Below are 17,286 nucleotides of genomic sequence, written 5' to 3' on the forward strand. Positions count from 1 at the left end.
TTAGGGGAAGAAGATACTCAAAGGAATCTACACATACGTGTTGGCTATGCAGTGAATATCGACAGCCTCAGTTTGCTGGAGCTGTGGGACTGCTTTCAGAAACCTAGGACGGGAACATGGAAGGATGATGCTTTGAGTAAACTGGGTGTGCTGTCTTCTATTTTTCACATCTTGGAATTCGGTTATTTTAGAATAGTGAGTGATTTACTAGCCCAGATTATGGAAATAGTAACTACTTGAACTGTTACATGCAACTGGATTATGAAAAATTCAGCATCTGTGGGGGGAGGTCCGACCTTGCAGCCGTCCTCCCTGAGGGCGGTCAGTTGCCAGACTGCAGTGGCCCCGCTCCCTGCTGTGAAGGACGATGATCAGGCCTGCAGTCATGGATTTGGTTCCTGTAGGTGGGGTTTACACCCTACAGATCCAACCAGCTCCGTGACGTCCAAAGTCATGCTGCCATCCTCAATCTAGGATCCGCCCATCTTGTATACCCACAATCCTTACTCTTCCTGTTGCGTGTATGCCCCTAGATTGTCCCCCTCTCATTGCTGAATAACCTATAGTACAACCCCTTCCTGTGACGTAAGTTTTTACCTGTAATTAGTGGGCTTGCACGCCCCCCAAAGGTATATATAGGCCTGGGTTAACAATAGAGACCTCTCTCGCTCTCTCGGCTGCTCCCTTGACCTCTCGTCGGCTCCCTCTCCTCTCTGTTACCTTTCCCCTTGTCCTCCTTGCCCTCCCCCTCTCTCCACATGGACCACCAAGCGGGGCTGAGGTGAGCATGCTACCATGAAATATGTCTGACTCCATTATTTGACTCTCTCTTCTAGCTCTCATTTTCTCGATGATTTTAATATAATATTTATATCTCTCAACCATACAAGCCTATCGAACCTGTGATTAGTGGTGGGGGGCTGGCCTTCACCCCCTAAAACCACAAGCATCATCAAGATGCAGGTTTCAAATTTTTAATACTAAAGATAATGCCGAAGTCGTGGAGATGTGTCCTAAAACCTCTTCTATCTCAAGTAGTGGAGACTGTCCTTACAGGCACATCTACAAGACCAAGATTGCAACCATTTGCTATGTGATTTGGAGAAATAACTGAAGAGAGTCGGTCTTTGCATTTATGGCGACCATAGCGCTCTGATTGCGTGCAGGTTCCCTGTTGAAGTCGAATCCACCAGCCACTGGAGGAGAGAAAGCGAGGCCTTGGCTCCCACAGGGACTCACAGTCTGGGAAACCCAAAGGAACAGCGCTGCTCGGTCATGTGGTGTTACTGTGAGGCAGAACCGACTTACTGCAAGGGAGGCTGGTCTGCTCTTTGGAAGTCAGAGACTGTACTTTGTGACTGCTACAAACCGTTAAGAATTTAACTCACTGCGTAAAAGGCTGGTCATTTGACCCCACCTAGAGCTTATGGTAACTCAAAAGAAGTGCCTGTTGGGCTGCTTCCTTGTAAAATCTGTGGAGCACAGGTCTACTTCGTACCACGTGGTCCGCATCAGTCAGAACCAGCTCCATAATCCAAGGACAATGGGCTTTGGGATTTAGTTTTTCTTTTTAGACCAGAAATGAGGCTTTTTAGTTCAAGAAGTCCTGGTGACCCTCAGGGCACCCAAAACACAGAAGGGGTGAAGTTGTATGATTTCAAAGATGATCACTGTTAGTCCAATCAAGACTCTTCTTCCCTTATTCCATCCCTTTCCTCGCCCTTAACACAAAGCATTCTCATTCCCATGACCAACAGACCATTCAAGAAGGTGTCCTCCACACGGTGGAATCCCCGCGTTGTATTGATGGTGAGTTTCAGTTGGCTAGTAGAGGCTGGAAAGTAGCAGCAATTTAAAAATAAAATCTAGTGATAGTGCGTGAGCCTTTTCTGTACCTCTTTCCCTACGCCTCGAGATTCTCTCGTCTCCCACTGCCTCTCTGCCCCAGGAAGTCAGAGTCTAGGTGAGTCGCCCTTGGGTGAGCAAGTGTCCAGTCTGGGGGGTATTCATGCTGTCAATATATGGTTTAGCCTCACTTTCCTCCTCAAGTTTTTCTCAATGAAAACTCACATTTTCTTATTATAAATTGATATACTTTCTTTCCACTGAGTACTAAGAAAGCGCATAAATTCCAGATTTTAAAAATTAAAATGTTTGCTGTTTCTATTTTCTATGTCCCAGATGAAACGCACCTTGTTTCCCCATTCAGTCACCCTGTGAAGTGCCTCTTTAACCTGGCAGACCCCACCCCTATTCTTAAAGGGGAAGATACAAATGGCGGGCCTTTATTCTACACAGGAGTATCTGAGACAGCTGCAGAGAAGAATCATTGCCTTGTTTACACTTTGCCCTTTCTCATGGTCCTATAATATATGACTATTGCAGACTATTGCCCTGAGGGGGGAATCTTTCTCTTTCCAGCAACCTTACATAGCTCTGAGATATAACACACTCAGCAGAGTTTAAACAAATCACGAAAGGCTGATAGTTAACTCAGAGATGGCGTAGTAAAAATGCCCATCGTTTTTTATATCAGACATTAAATTTAAAAACAAAAACAAAACTCACTGACATTCAACTAATGATGACTCATCGTGACTCCTTAGCGGAGCATAGAATTGCCTGCGTTGCGTTTCTGAGACCAAATCTTTACTAGAGACAAAAGCCTCATCTTTCTTCTGTGGAGCACCTGGTGGTTTAGAACTGCTGATCTTGCAGGTAGCAGCCAAAGGAGTATCCCTCCAAGCTCCTGTGTATGAGAGATTATCTAGGCACAGAAAGGGGCTACCCGAGAACCAGAGACGGTATTGCCCCATCTGCAGCTCCTTCCATGTCTAATTTAGAAGAGCAGCCACAGCCCCGGCACAAAGAGCAACAAATGCGAGGGAAATGAAGAGTCTTTGCAAGTGCCAGCCAGTCCCATGAGTTCCTGGGTGCAGTTCCCGGTGATGAACAGCAGCAGCAATGGCACTGATAAAAATGGGGGTGTGTACTAGAGCATATATCGTTCTCATCCTCTGTCTACAATGGGGGCATGGAGAAGATGCTTCTGGATGCACACCGGCAATCAGTACAGAGTAGTTTAAGCGGCAATTCTCTCTGTGACAGCCCTTCCCCACAAGAAGGAGGACAAATGATGTTTGATATAGAAAGGCACATGGGCAGAGGCCATCACGCTCAGGCCGCAGAAGAAGCTACAAATGGAGAGAAAGAGGTCGAGGTCATAAAGAAAAGTGTTGAGTGGGTATCTCCCTGGTCCAGGGGCCCTGAAAACATTCCACCTAAGGAGTTCCACTTCCGGGACCCTAACATTTCTGCTTCTTTAACCATGAGAAAAAGTGGAGCTGTGGAGAAAGGGGGGTAAATCTCTCTAGAATTTCTTACGGTGTTCCTACTATCTCTTCATTTCTCATGTTTTGGCTTTGGGGTTAGGCATCTGTATTGGAAAGCCACTGAGCACCTCTTCTGCCAGCAGTTCCTGAGGAAAAGAAAGCCCTTGGAGACACACGTGACCCGTGAAGCGGTGCTCACAGCACGTTAGTGTATTTGAATTTGAGACCATTGGAAGCATGACCTAACAACATATTTTTACATATCCAAGTTTCAGTAACTCAAAATCAGTATTTCATTCAAACTCTGTGGAGATGTTTTCTTTCTTTCTTTTCTTCTTTTTTTTTTTACTTAAATACTTTTAAAAAAATCATTTTACCGGGGACTCATACAACCCATCACAATCCATTCATACAGCAATTGTGTAAAGCATATTTGCACATTCATTGTCTTCATCGTTCTCAAAACATTTGCTCTCCACTTAAACTCTTGGCATCAGTTCCTCATTTCCCGCCCCACCTTCCCGCTCCCCATCCCTCATGAACCCGTGATAATTTATAAATTATTATTATTTTGTCACATCTTACACTGGCTTTTTACTAAGCGCATTCCCTTTGGAGCCCAGTGGACCTTCAGATTTTCCTAACAGAGTTGACTGGAAACTTGCCAGGACTTTTCTGCCAACACGATCAGCAGATTATAATTTTGTCAACAGTTCTTTTAGTCGCCACCTGCATTATTGATGGTATAAATTTACTCTCTCAAGATAACTGACAATCCTCTCTTCAGGTGAGTTCAGGTTAGTAGTGATAATAAAGCTTTGTTGTTGTAGTTATTGTTGTTTTCCAAGATGTAGACAAATTTCCCTAAACTTGAATTTATAGTAATTAAAAAATAGAACAAATGCAACCGCCCCCACACTGGAAAAAAAAAAGCAAATGAAAACATAACCTGATCACTGAAAATAAAGGTGCTACAGAAAATTGTGGTGGAGAAAGCAGATGGTGCCCGGCTATCGGTAGGAATAGTGTCTGGACTTTTTCAGGCTTATATCCATTCAAGCAACCATGTAAGCAAGCTATCAACCAAATCCACATAGAAGAAACACACCAGCTTGTGTGATCCAAAGATGATAATTTAAAAAATTGAATATAGCGAAAGGAAAAGTATAAGAAGGAAAATTATGAACTCTCAATTTGTAGAAGGCCACAGAGGACAGTGGGAGCCACAAACCCTTCTATAGAGTATGTAGGCAGACTGAGCCACTGGCAGATCCCCTCTAGGCACAAGCAAGTCTCTAGGAGCCTTACTCTCAGGCAGACCACTGTAATCTTGATTATGCTGGACCCAGCTCGATACTTGGCCAGTTGTCCTCTCTGTAGAGCTGACCTGAACTTGTTTCGGATGCAAGTATCTCTTATTTATCATGTTAGAGAAATTTCTTCACTGGCTTTTTGAATGTTGATGGAGTCTTTTCTTTCTTACTCATTGTTTGTACTTTGGTTTTTATATTATTATTTATCCCTATACACTTATCTAAATTTTGTTTTTTATTGTTTCTGTTGAGTTTCTCAGGTTGTGATGCACAGGGGGAGTGGATGCATGGTGATGGTAACTGGTACAGGGTTGATAGAGGATGCAGGCGTTGGGGCGGGTGATAAGGAGGGTAAGGGATTTCAGGAACAAGAAATAAAGGTGGGAGGTTGGGGGGGACATTAGAACTGACTGTGATTGCACAACTCATTTTAAAGGCGATTTAACCATGGGGGTCCAGGAGATCCTCTCAAATTGATATGGTAAAGATTGCACAATTTTCCTTGATACGACTTGAACAATTGAATTATGTTATATATAAATTATGTGCCAATAAAACTGTTAAAATTAAAATAAAATAAAACCATAACCTGGGCCATAAAAAGTTATATTAAACTAGCTTGAGAGCCATCTTTTGTCTGAGCCTCTGCTTCGCGCCTTTTCATTGGTAGGAGGCAGACTTAGGCAATCAATAGAAACTGACTACAAATTAGAAATCACATCAGCAGATTTTAATACTAGGATATTTCAATGTCTTTTCTATAATAGCTCTAATTCTGATAAGGAATTCCTAAGACTTACGACCTGACCTGGCTTTGGGATTTGTGTGTGTTTTTTTATGTTTTTTTGTGTATGTAATTTTGTGTTTTTTAGCTGCATGACAATTTTGCATGATTTTCTTTACTTTTTTTTCTTTAACAGGCTTGGAATGAGTTCCAGTAAGTGCCACTCTAAACTTTTAAACTCGAAAGCTCATGGTTTCAGAGTTGGCACGTGTGCAAGTTTGAGAAACAGACTTGTGTTGTGGGACCAGTTGACAAGGTTTGAAAAGATGTCTTTATTCCCCCTCTTTTGCTTCTGACTTCTCACTCAGTACCATTACTGTACGATCGTCCCAGAGTGAGCTCTGTGATTCTCCAGGCTGTGCTGAGGCCTCAGGTTTTCATCTCTTCAGTTACATCAAACTCTTGACATTCCAGAATTCTCAACAATCTTTTTTCCCTCGGTGACTTTTGTTTCCTAAAATGTGAAGCTTTAGGACCAAATTTTTAGAAGTCATCCAGATTACCAGTTCCTTCAAGTAGGTGTTATTGGATTTCAGAACACATAGCACAATTCTGAAAAATATTACTAACTACTCTAGGTTTCATATTTAATAATGACTCTTTATGGTATAGCCATTACTATTGAATATTTAAGTGAACCATTGTTAAATTTTAAAACTAGAAATCTAGTTCATTCAATAAGGGTGTCCGGTTGACATGCGTAAAAAGATTATGACAGCAAGGGGAAAAAGGAGAGATTACCAAGGTTAAATTCTGGTTCTAGTACCTCCTAGCTATGAGATTAATGAGAACAACCTCTGTCCATTTATGTATCTGCATCTATGAGATGGATAGTATTGTTATAACAATTAAATGAGAAAGGAATACATGCATAATTGTTGTTGTTAGGTGCCATCAGTTGGTTCCAACTCATAGCAACCCGATGCACAGCAGAATTAAACATTGTCCTGTCTGGCACCATCCTCACAAAATTTCTTCTTTTTGAAACCATTGTTGTAACCACTGTGTCACCCCACCTCATCTAGCTCCTTCCTGTTTTTCAATCCCCTCTTCTCCAGTATGATGTCCTTTCCCACATTTCCTACGTGGAAAAGAAGCTAACAATCTTGTCTTTCCCCTTTGCTTTTGAGCTCATTATTTTCTCTTTACATCTCTTGGGCAGTTGCCTCTTCTCTTTGACTTGAATTGAGGATGTTAGTATTGAAGATTGGGGGAAAGATATAATGTCAAGCTTCAAGAGCGTGCAAGCAGAGTCTAAGAGAGTGGGACATCCGTTAGACTTGAATACTATAAACTTGATGTCAAGTTTGACCTCAGTATGAGATGAATGTAGAACTCAAGCTAATGAACTTCAATCATTTCTAGTCCCACTGGCAGTCATTACCATCATAGAATGCATATAGCAGGCACCCTGCTATATTTTACTCTATTAAATGTTTGGTGCATCTAACAGTTACTTGAATTCCACACTCATCATCTAGCTGATTCACCTTCTGTGAAGAATTACTGATCGTGCTTCATGTTGACTCTTTCCAAACTGTCTCTGTGGCTATAGTATCTCATGACTCAAAACAACACCACTTCTGGTCAAGATCTGGGTTTAAGGAGAAATCTGGATTTCTTTCCGTTCCAGAGACAAAATATCTTGACATAAATGAATACATTTATTTGGGGGGCCTAGAATGGTATACATTTCAGCTCAGCAGATTGAACATAGAAAACAGTCTTTGATTTTTAAGTAAAGGGCAAGATAACTCCTGGACTCCATCCAGTGCTACTTTCTTTCGTGTTCGTAGAGAATCCTCCCTGTTGTCTGAGCTTCTCAGTTCTCTGATAGTAGGAAGCTTTAACCTCAGTTTGTCTACCTCACCTCCCTCTTCCATCTCTTAATTAGTAACGAGGCAAATGCAAAAGACCAGGTCCGTATGGTCTTGCTGGGTTCTTTTTCATGCCACTGGAGGAGAAGCAGAGTGTGTTGGTATTTGTCGGTGGCTTTCAGTAATAATTGTTAGGATTTCCTAAAGCCCCATGTTAAAAAACAGTATTTACATGGATCAACCTCTCTCTCCTCTCTGTCTGTTCATCAAATGTGACTTGTATCCCAGGGTGGTGCCATTGGTTATTTCACAGGATAAGTTACTAACCCAAAAGCTGGAGACTCCTCAGAAGAAAGGCCTGCAATGTATTTCTGGGAAAATACATATATATATATATATATATATATATATATATATATATATATATATATATAAATATATATACACACACACACACATACACATATTCCTTGAAAACCCTATGCAACACTGTTCTATTTTGACATACATGGAGTCACCATGAGTTGGAATTCATTTGATGCAACTGATAGTGATTTTAAAGGTGACTGAATATAAAGTCTACATAAGGTTCTAAAACATTTTCTTGTTTTAAAACCTATTTTGAACAGAAGTCAGCTTGTGTCACAAAAATGTTCTTGTCCATACATATAATGAATGGTTCTGTAAATACAAGTTTTTAAAACAGCTTTACGGCAACAATCACAGGCACCCAACCTTCGATGATTATGTTTACCTTCTTGGCCCATGTCTCATGCTCCACATGTTTTGGGCATTCTCTTTGGATCCACACAAAGACCTCAAATATGATGACTCATTTTTATTGCCATTCCAACTACATCAGAGAAAAAATCCAGTTATCTAAATAAAAATCTGAGACTCGTTGTAGTATGGCGACCATATGTATTAATCCTTAGAAAGTAAATGCCAAATATGCATCACCCTTTCTTTCTTTGAAACATGTAAGGTTTCTGACAGAAGGAACTGATTCTAGTAAGTGGCAATTTACAGTGGCTACTTATTGCTTAAATGTGGAGAATCCACAGGAGTAGTTCTTGGGAACTAAGGACAAGATTTTGTTGAGTAAAATAATACGCACCACTAATCCTCATTATTCACGCTATATCCTTCCTCTTCATTCTTTGGTTCACAAAATAAAATGAAAAACACCCAACAGTGTTTGGTTCCTGCAAATTTTACTTTTAGTAAATAATCTTGGTTTAGGAAAATAGTTATAAAACAAAACAGAAAGCCCTGACTACGGTTCCTTTTCCCACTAGGATTCTGCCAAAGAAGAGTCCTGTCTTTGCTAGATGAATGTGCACTTCACACCACCTGAAGTAAGGAGTTAGAGGTTGGGGTGGTGGGCAGAATATCATTGTGATGAAGGTCTAGGACTCCAGTAGTAAGAAAGGGGTCATCCTAATTCTATTCCATCACTTGTCAGTTGGCATTTTCTGATGGCTTGTGTGTTGCTGGGAGCTATGTCACTGGCATTTCAAATGCCAGCAGAGTAACCCAAAGTGAAAAGGTTTCCGTGAGGTTTCCAGACTAAGAATGGACAATGAAGAAGGAATTGGCTGCCTACTTTGAAGGAATTGGCTGCTGAAAAGCTTATGCATAGCTTTGAAATCACATAGTGAAGGCCGAATGAATGGAAGAATACTGGTGGAGACAGTGTGAAGAGCCCCTTGCGTTGGAAGGCGCTCAAAAAAATGTGACTGTGGAGGAGCTACTTTCTAGGAGTTGAAAGTGATGGTGACTTGAATGGAGGCATGCCCGTGGGAGTGGAGCTTTGGGATCTTCTTTCGCTGATAAGGCAGCAACCATGGTAAGGAGCAAGAACTGCCAAGTCTGCTAAAGACCAGAACTTGGAATGTGAGAAATATGAATCTAGGAAAATTAAAAGTGGTAAAAAATGAAAGGGAAACCATTAAGCTTGATGTCTTCAGCATTAGTGAGCTGAAATGGACTGGTACTGGCCATTTTGAATCAGAAAATCATATGATATATTATGCTGAGAAGAACACACTCAAGAGAAATGACATTGCATCCATTGTCAAAAAGGACATTTCAAAATCTATCATGAAATATAATGCTGTCTGTGATAGGATTCTACCTATCCACACTCAAGGAAATATAATCAATTCAACTATCATTATAATTTATGCCCCACCCACAAAAGCTAGTGATGGAGAAATTGAAGAATTTTACTAATGACTTCAGTTGGAAATTGACTAAATGTGCAATCAAGATGCATTTATAATGATTGGTGATTGGAATTCGAAACAAAAAGGAAGGAACAATATTTTTAAAATATAGACTTGGTGATAGAAATGAAGCTGGAGATCAAGGAATAGAACTTTGTGTGATAGAACTTGGCAAGACAAACAACTTGTTCATAGCAAATACTTTTTTTCAACAACATAAAATCTAAATTGGCTATATCTCTGGGTTGACCAGATGGAGAAACTCACTATCAAAAGCTAAAACCAGGTCAATGGCTAAGTGTGGAACAGACCATCAATCACTGTTCATGTTGAAGTTCGTATTGAAGCTGCAGGAAATGAAAGCAAGTCCAAAAAAACAAACTCACTGCCATCAAGTTCAGGCTGACGTATCAGTTTCTCAAACTGTAACTATTTATGTGAGGAGATAGCCCTCTCTTCCAAGGAGAGGATGGTGTTTTTGAACTGTGGACCTTGAGAATTCCAGCCAAAAGTGTAATCACTACACCAAAATAAATACGCAAGAGCCAAAATACGTATGACCTCACCTCTATCCTATTTTAATTTCAAGAACAGATTTGAGGCATTGAACACTAATGACAGATCAGAGGAGCTATGGGAGGACATCAAGACCATCATTCAGGAAGCAAGCAAAGGGTCATTAAAATATCAGAATTGGGGTAGATGTCAGAAGAGACTGAAATATGGCCAGGGGTGTTTACTCCTCTGTGTGTGGGTCCCTGTGAGCTGCAACTCACTCTATGGCACCAGCATTCCATTTGAAGTTGCTCAATAATCTCTCTGGGAAATTACATATGATAAATTTCCTTTTGGGGGTAGAGTAATATTTTACACAAATTTTGCTCTACTCTCCTTTCTTGGAAATCTATGTTATTTATTGACTTCAGACATGATACAAGCTATTATGTTATCTTCTCATTATTTTTATTTTCCCCAGAACTTATGGGCTCTTTTTTTAGCTATTGACTGAACATCTAAACCTTTTCTGAAAAAACAAAAACTCTGCTTTGGTGAAGTCTGCATTTTTAATTTCTTTGTAGTTTTATAATAATAAAACACAATAGCAGTGCAGTGTAAATTAGAATAGTATTGGTTCCTGACTTCTGAACATGTCTTATTTGTACAAAAATTTTTTTAAAGGAGCCTTCAAGTTAATTCTAAATGAATTTCTAAAGTCTGATATTTCAGATTCCCTGAAGACAAAGTCAGCTCACCACATTATTACTCAAACATCAGACTTTACCATAGTAGAATTATGCCTATAGGGATTAAAATGGCTGGTATTTTAGAAGTTGATTATCAGCTCTTTCTTCTAAGAAATTGGATCTTAGTCTCATGGGATTAAACATTTTCTTCTTTCCTGCTTCCATTGCCAAAACTATACTAAGGGGACTTAATATATTTAACACACACTCCAGCCTCCTATATCTTCAGTCCTTCAATAAATCTTTTCCATTTCAGAATTTAGTAATGATTCTTTAGAATGCTTTTTCACTCCAAAGTTCCTTTTAAGAAATAAATATGAAATTTAAATACTTAATTCTATTGGAAAATACGCTGATTTTTAAATCCGTTTAAAGTTATTTCTAGCATGCTATATTTTTCTTCTAAAAATTTAATAGAAGGAAAATCTTATCCTTACTCTCATTTTCAAACTTAACTGCACTAACATTTGAGTGTATTTCCTTCCAGACTTTTAATGTCATCTTTATTTTCATATAATTGGGGTAGAATGTGCTGGAAATTTTGTTCTTATCATCTCCTTTTAAACATTGCAATTTTTAATGTTTTATGATCATCTATAATTTAGATATAACTGTATTGCAGTTTATTTATTTATTTTCCATTATTAAGTGCTAAGAGTATTGCTTTAATGTTTTACTATTACACGCTAAGATGAAAAATGCCATCTTAGGGACAAATAGAATTTCAATAGAAGTGTCATGGTGACAATACAAGTGATTGGTAGCAAGACCCATGTCGTAACTTCTTGAGCAAATCTTAACTCGTCAGCTCTATGGCTAGTAGATCCCCAGGCTATTCACTTTACAATTGTAACAGCAGAAAGAACCTCTTCTTCACCTTGAAAATACGACTTGAATTGTGATGGAGAGGGGGATTGGCTCTCTGAAGGCATCCATTGCAACCTGGACATGTGTGGAAGGCTCAATCAGTTGGAACAAAATTCATAGTGCCATGGAGGAAAAAAATCTTCGCTCATTATTGCACTACAATATACTCATCAGAACAGTTCTATCTAACTTTCCAAGCTACACTTACATTTCCAAAGTAATTAGTAGTTATTATTCTATAAACTTTGTTGAAGAGTATGTTGTACTGCTAAGTGGCATCATTCGATTCTGATTCATACATTCCCAAAGCATAACAGGAAAAAACACTAGCCATTCCTTCCCCATCCTCACAGTAGTTCCCAGGCTCCAGTCCATTGTTGCAGCCACTCTGCGGAGCCATCTTTTCCAGTCTTCCTCTGCAATGCTCCCATGCTCATGGAAGCAGCAACCAAGAGATCAAACAACACACCGCAGTGAGTAAATTTGCTGCACAAGCCCTCTTTAAAGTGTTGAAAACAAGAATGTTACTTTGAGTAATAAAGTACTCCTGACCCAAACCATGGTATTTCCAGTTGCTTCAAATGCAGGTGAAAATTGGACAATGAAAAAGGAACAGTAAAGAAAAGTCAATCAACATGAATTGTGGTGCTGACAAAAGCCACTGAAAGTACCATGGAATATATATATATATATATATATATATATATATATATATATATATATATATATATATATATATATATATATATATATATATATATATATATAAAATCTAGGAAGAAAAACAGCCAGAATGTGTCTTAGAGGAAAGGCTGGCGAGCTTTTGATCATGTTGTCAGGAGAGAATAGTGCCTGAAAGAAACAACATCGGTTTATTAAAGTAGCAGGGCAGCAAAATAGAAAACCTTCAATAAAAGGGATTGACCCCAGTGGCTGTATAAATGGGCCAGCAGGGGACCAATTGTGAGGATGGTAGAGGACAGGACAGTGCTTCCTTCTGTAGCAGGGAGGAGACTGAGGAGGAACTGACTAAATGGCACTTAAGGACCACAGCAGAGACTCTGGTAGGCAGATACTGACTCTCCCAAAGATGTCTGCATTCTAATCCCTGGGATGTATGATATTAAATAGGTAGAGGTTGTTAATGAGGTAAAGATTATCCTGGATCAACTCTTTTTTTTTTTTTTTTTTGGCCTCTGATTTCTATGTAACCTGCTCAAAGTCTTCAGTACCTGACGTGTATCCACAAAAGCATATCAGGATATTTTGGAGTGGGTACCCACAGGAAGAGTTTCTAATCATCCTGCGCTAGTAGACCCTTGTCCACAGCTCTGTCCCAGTGTACAGATAATGGATGCATTTTTCTATTGTAATGGAGTTTGTGAGTTGTGTGGAATGGGTCAGAGTAATAGACTGGACGTGAGGACCCCTCTCACTACCGCACTTTAGCAGAGTCTCATCTCCATGTAGAATTGCCACGGCTATGTTGGCCACCTATTTTAAATTTGAGTCTGAATCGTGATCATCAAAAGCAAAGGGAGACTAAAAATTAGAGAACAGGAGAATTCTGCCTATTAATTATGTCAAAATTCCTTCCAGACCAGGACTTTAGCCATGTGAAATATGGGATTTTTTTTCCTTTAAAACTTTATGTAACCATAATCAGTTACATCCCTGGGTGGGGACTAAGAGAATATAATTATCTTTTGGCAACAGAATGTATGGAGATTTTCATGGAAAAGCTCTTTGGACTTTTATTTTTCTACTTCTTTTGTGGATGTGCAACTCTTTCTGAACATTTGTTTGACATATAAAATTCAAAAACAAAAATTTGAAAACAAAATCCACTGCTGTTGAGTAAATTCTGACTGTAGTGGGCCTATAGGGGAGAGTGGAGCTGCCCATAGGGTATTTGAGAGTATAAATCTTTAGAAAAGCAGATTGCTATATCTTTCTCCCACAAAACAATTGGTGAATTTGAACCACAGATATCTTCATTAGCAGCCACGCCCTCAACCAGAGAGCAAGCAGGGCCTTTCCATCTCCCTCGGCCTGGGATTTAAAACGGCCTAATGAGCCTCAGAAGGAACCCTCATGGTGCAGTGGATCCAACAGTAAGCTGCTCCCTGCAAGGTGGGCTGTGGGGGGAGGTCAGAAGCTCACAGGCATCCTCCCAGAGGGCGATCAGTTGCCAGACTGCAGTGGGCCCCACTCCCTACTGTTAAGGACAATGGACGCCTGCAGTCATCTATTTGGTTCCTGTAGGTGGAGTTTATACCCTACTGATAATGGTTCCTATGGAGATCCAGAGAACAGGTCAAAGTTAAGCTGACATACCAAATCTAGGATCCACCCATCTTGTCACATATATACCCCCAAACCCTCCTCTTCCTATTATAGCACAACCCCTTCCTGTGACCTACATCTTCACCTGTAATTAGGGGGCTTGCATGTCCCCAGAGAATATAAAAGCCTTGGTCAGCATTAAAGCCTCTCTCCCTCCACATGGACCACCAAGCGGGGCTGAGGTGAGCATGCGACTATGAATTATGTCTGACTCCATTATTTCAACACTTCTCTTCTATCTCGCATGCTCTCTATAACCTTACTATGGTATTTACTTATAATCGCTGTACAGTTGCGCCTACAGGACCCGTAATGATGTGTTAGGGGTTGGCTTCCCCTGACTGTTGGCAGTTTGAATCCATCAGCCAATTTGTGTAAGAGAGATTTACAGGGTCAGAAACCATATGGAGTCATTTTAATCCACCTATAGGGTTAGGTAGAATCAAGCCAATGGAAGCGGGTTTGGTTTGGGGCTTTGGTAACGAAGCTCTGACAAATACTCTAAATAACATGATTAAGACAAAGATAGATTCTCATATGCTAACATTTACTGTACATGGAATTTTTTATGTTGTTTACTGTTCTTTCCTTTTTTAAAAAGTTAATACTTATTGAATATAATTATCCTGAATATTTTGCAGGTGTTAAACAGCTGGCTTTAATTTTTAAGGCTCTTAATCCATCAATCACCAAATGGAATTTTTTTTAAAAGAGCTCTATTTATTTATGTTGACAGTAAATCTTTCCTTTCTATTCTTCCCTAGAAAAAGGATTGCATTTCTCTATAGATATAAAATCCCTGTGAAAATTAAGATGTGACCTCATGTAAGAGCTCCCAATAAAATGACTAAAAACAAAAAAGATGTGACCTCATGTGGACTTACTCCCTAAAGAACTGATGGGTCCAAACTATGACATTACATTCTTTCTTCGATTCCTTTAATTTAGAGTGGAGAAACATATATTAGCAATACTGGCTTAAAAATGAAATGTTATATCTTTGTATAATGACACAAAATGCTACGGTATAGTAAGTGGCTTTAAGTTAAGGCATTGTCTAGACTGGATATGAAATTCCCATCCTGGGAGAATACGGGAGTGAGGAGGAAGATATCAATCACAGGAGAGAAAATATTTTGGAAAAAGGCAGGAGTACTTAAAGGCATACAAATTTTAATTCATTAGAGGTTTGGTCTTGGACTTAGCATTCCATTTCAGCATTTGGGCTTCTTTGTCATAAGTTTTCCAATGTCAGTGGGTTATCATCCACAAAGCTTCTTCTGCCTTCCATACCAACTAAATTATTCTCTATTTCCACATACCAAACCAGGGATCAAATCATCAAACAAAGAGCAAAAATAGAAGTTGCTGGTAGGATTGTATGATTCAGTGGTGAGTATTGACTGTGAAGAGGATAAAGTGCGGTTGTAAAAATCGTGATTATAGAGGCTAAGTAACAGAGTAGAGTAAGGGAGAGGCATGTTGTCCGGAGAACAGTGACCACATCTAAAGTCCCTTAAATGTTTGGCTCTGTTGACACCTACTGAGGCTCAGAGCAAGGGAATAATCTTCTCTCAGTTAGATGCTACGAGATGCAAGCAAGGATGAAGATGCAAAGAACGTTTTGGAGAATTTGACCAGATCACATGGCTGGCACTTGGCTAAGCTCACTTAAGGACTCTGCCTACTTAAAGACTAATGGTTAATGACTGTTTTGCATTAGTAAAATGATAGGATGGGGAAGTTTATCCTTCAAGTGGGAAAGGCCAAATGGCTAGAAGGGCCAGTGTTTGGCCCATGGTGCAGTAATTAGTTATTATTGCCCTTCTGGTCATAGTCTTTGCAATTGTTACTAAATTACTGTGTGGGACCCTGGTACTAAAGTGATTTGAGCCCATGGATCAGACAGCTTGTTATTAATGTAAATAAGGTTGAAGGCACCCTTGTGGCAGTGAGACCATGGAAATAAGGTTTATCAAACTTTAATGAGATAATTTTCCTCATCCTTCTAGGTCTAATAATCATTCATTGCAGTGGCCACAGAGAAGGCATGGGTAATATTCCCAAGTATGGAGCTTATTAGGGATTATGTTATGATTCTGCACCTAGAGGTTCTTAGTGCCGGGAGCCGTGGGTCACAGGACATGCTCTGTTCCATTCTTTTTTCTCTAGGCAGACGTGGCCTCCCTTGTTTCACACTGCAAACCTCCTAAAGCGCAGAAATGCACCACGGGAGACCACAGGAGCCAACGGAAAGTAGCTGCGCCAAGAGACCATCAGGAGAGCCAAGACGATGCAGCTGAGCCACTTAAGGAAGGATAGTTGTTGGGAAGGTGGAGTACTACTCACCTACGCCAGATGGAGGCTATGCTGAGGGCCAGAGGCTCTGGGGTTACGAAGGAGATGAGGCTGCCATGGAAGAACTGTGCCTGTGTCTCATTCAGCATCAGAACACGATACAGCCTTAACCAACTCCACCCTTGTAAGTATTACCTCTGCATCCTGTGTGGCCATTGCAATGAATTAGTAAGCATAACAGAGAAGTGGAGAAGGCAATGGGCTAGCCTTGGCGGTGTTACGGACTACGTGTTAGGGTGCTAACTGCGAGACCAGCACTTTGAACCCCAGTGCTCCAGGTGCGAGATGAGACTACCTCCTCCTGGAAGGGCGGAGAGCCTTGAAAACCCTAGGGAACCGTCGGATAGGGTGCCATGAAGTAGAATTAACCCCTTGGCGGTTGATTATCATCGTCTTGAATATCTAGCCCAGTACCCGCACTCTCTACACTTGGCCACCTGGGGTCCTGACGCTTGCTTTGCTGCTCACAATGTAAGTTCTCCTTTTGGGATGCTATTCCATGTGTTTGCCAACACTCCCCCAGAAACACTGAGTCATTTACTCTATTTAAATCTTGCCTTAAAGCCCTCTTTCCTTTTTTCATTTATGAAGGAAACTCTCTGTAAGGAGCTTTGGTGATTCTATTGAAGGGCACTATGTAAAGCTGAAGACTATTATATAACCACCCATAAAAGCCTGTGACTGAAGTGTAACATAACATGTACAATTTATAAACTTCTTTATGGTCATCCATCACTTAATAAATATAAAGAAATTAACTGCAGTATATTTTTTCAGGCACCAAAACCAATACCTGAGACAAAATTCCTATCTTTGGAGCCAATTTTATGTTTCATGGACAAAAAAAAAATATGTAAATGAATGTATTTACTCTGTTGGAGATAAATAATTCCTGCCTCGATTTGACAATGGATATGTGTGTGTATCTACCCCTTCCACTGCCCAAACTCATTCCCTGCCAAAATCATTTAAAAACAATGAAAACCAATCACTGATT

At 40.1% G+C, this 17,286-nt stretch overlaps 1 protein-coding gene and 1 pseudogene across 3 annotated transcripts in view; one reads left to right on the plus strand and one right to left on the minus strand.

The window, feature by feature from the left end:
• Window positions 1–17,286, minus strand: part of SUGCT (succinyl-CoA:glutarate-CoA transferase) — an 880,365-nt gene that overhangs the window by 197,531 nt on the left and 665,548 nt on the right. The window lies entirely within an intron of this gene.
• LOC142456981 (BCL2/adenovirus E1B 19 kDa protein-interacting protein 3-like pseudogene) lies at window positions 2,831–3,482 on the plus strand (annotated as a pseudogene).

The sequence above is a fragment of the Tenrec ecaudatus genome, chromosome 9, assembly GCF_050624435.1.
Source record: "Tenrec ecaudatus isolate mTenEca1 chromosome 9, mTenEca1.hap1, whole genome shotgun sequence".
Lineage (NCBI taxonomy): Eukaryota > Metazoa > Chordata > Mammalia > Afrosoricida > Tenrecidae > Tenrec > Tenrec ecaudatus.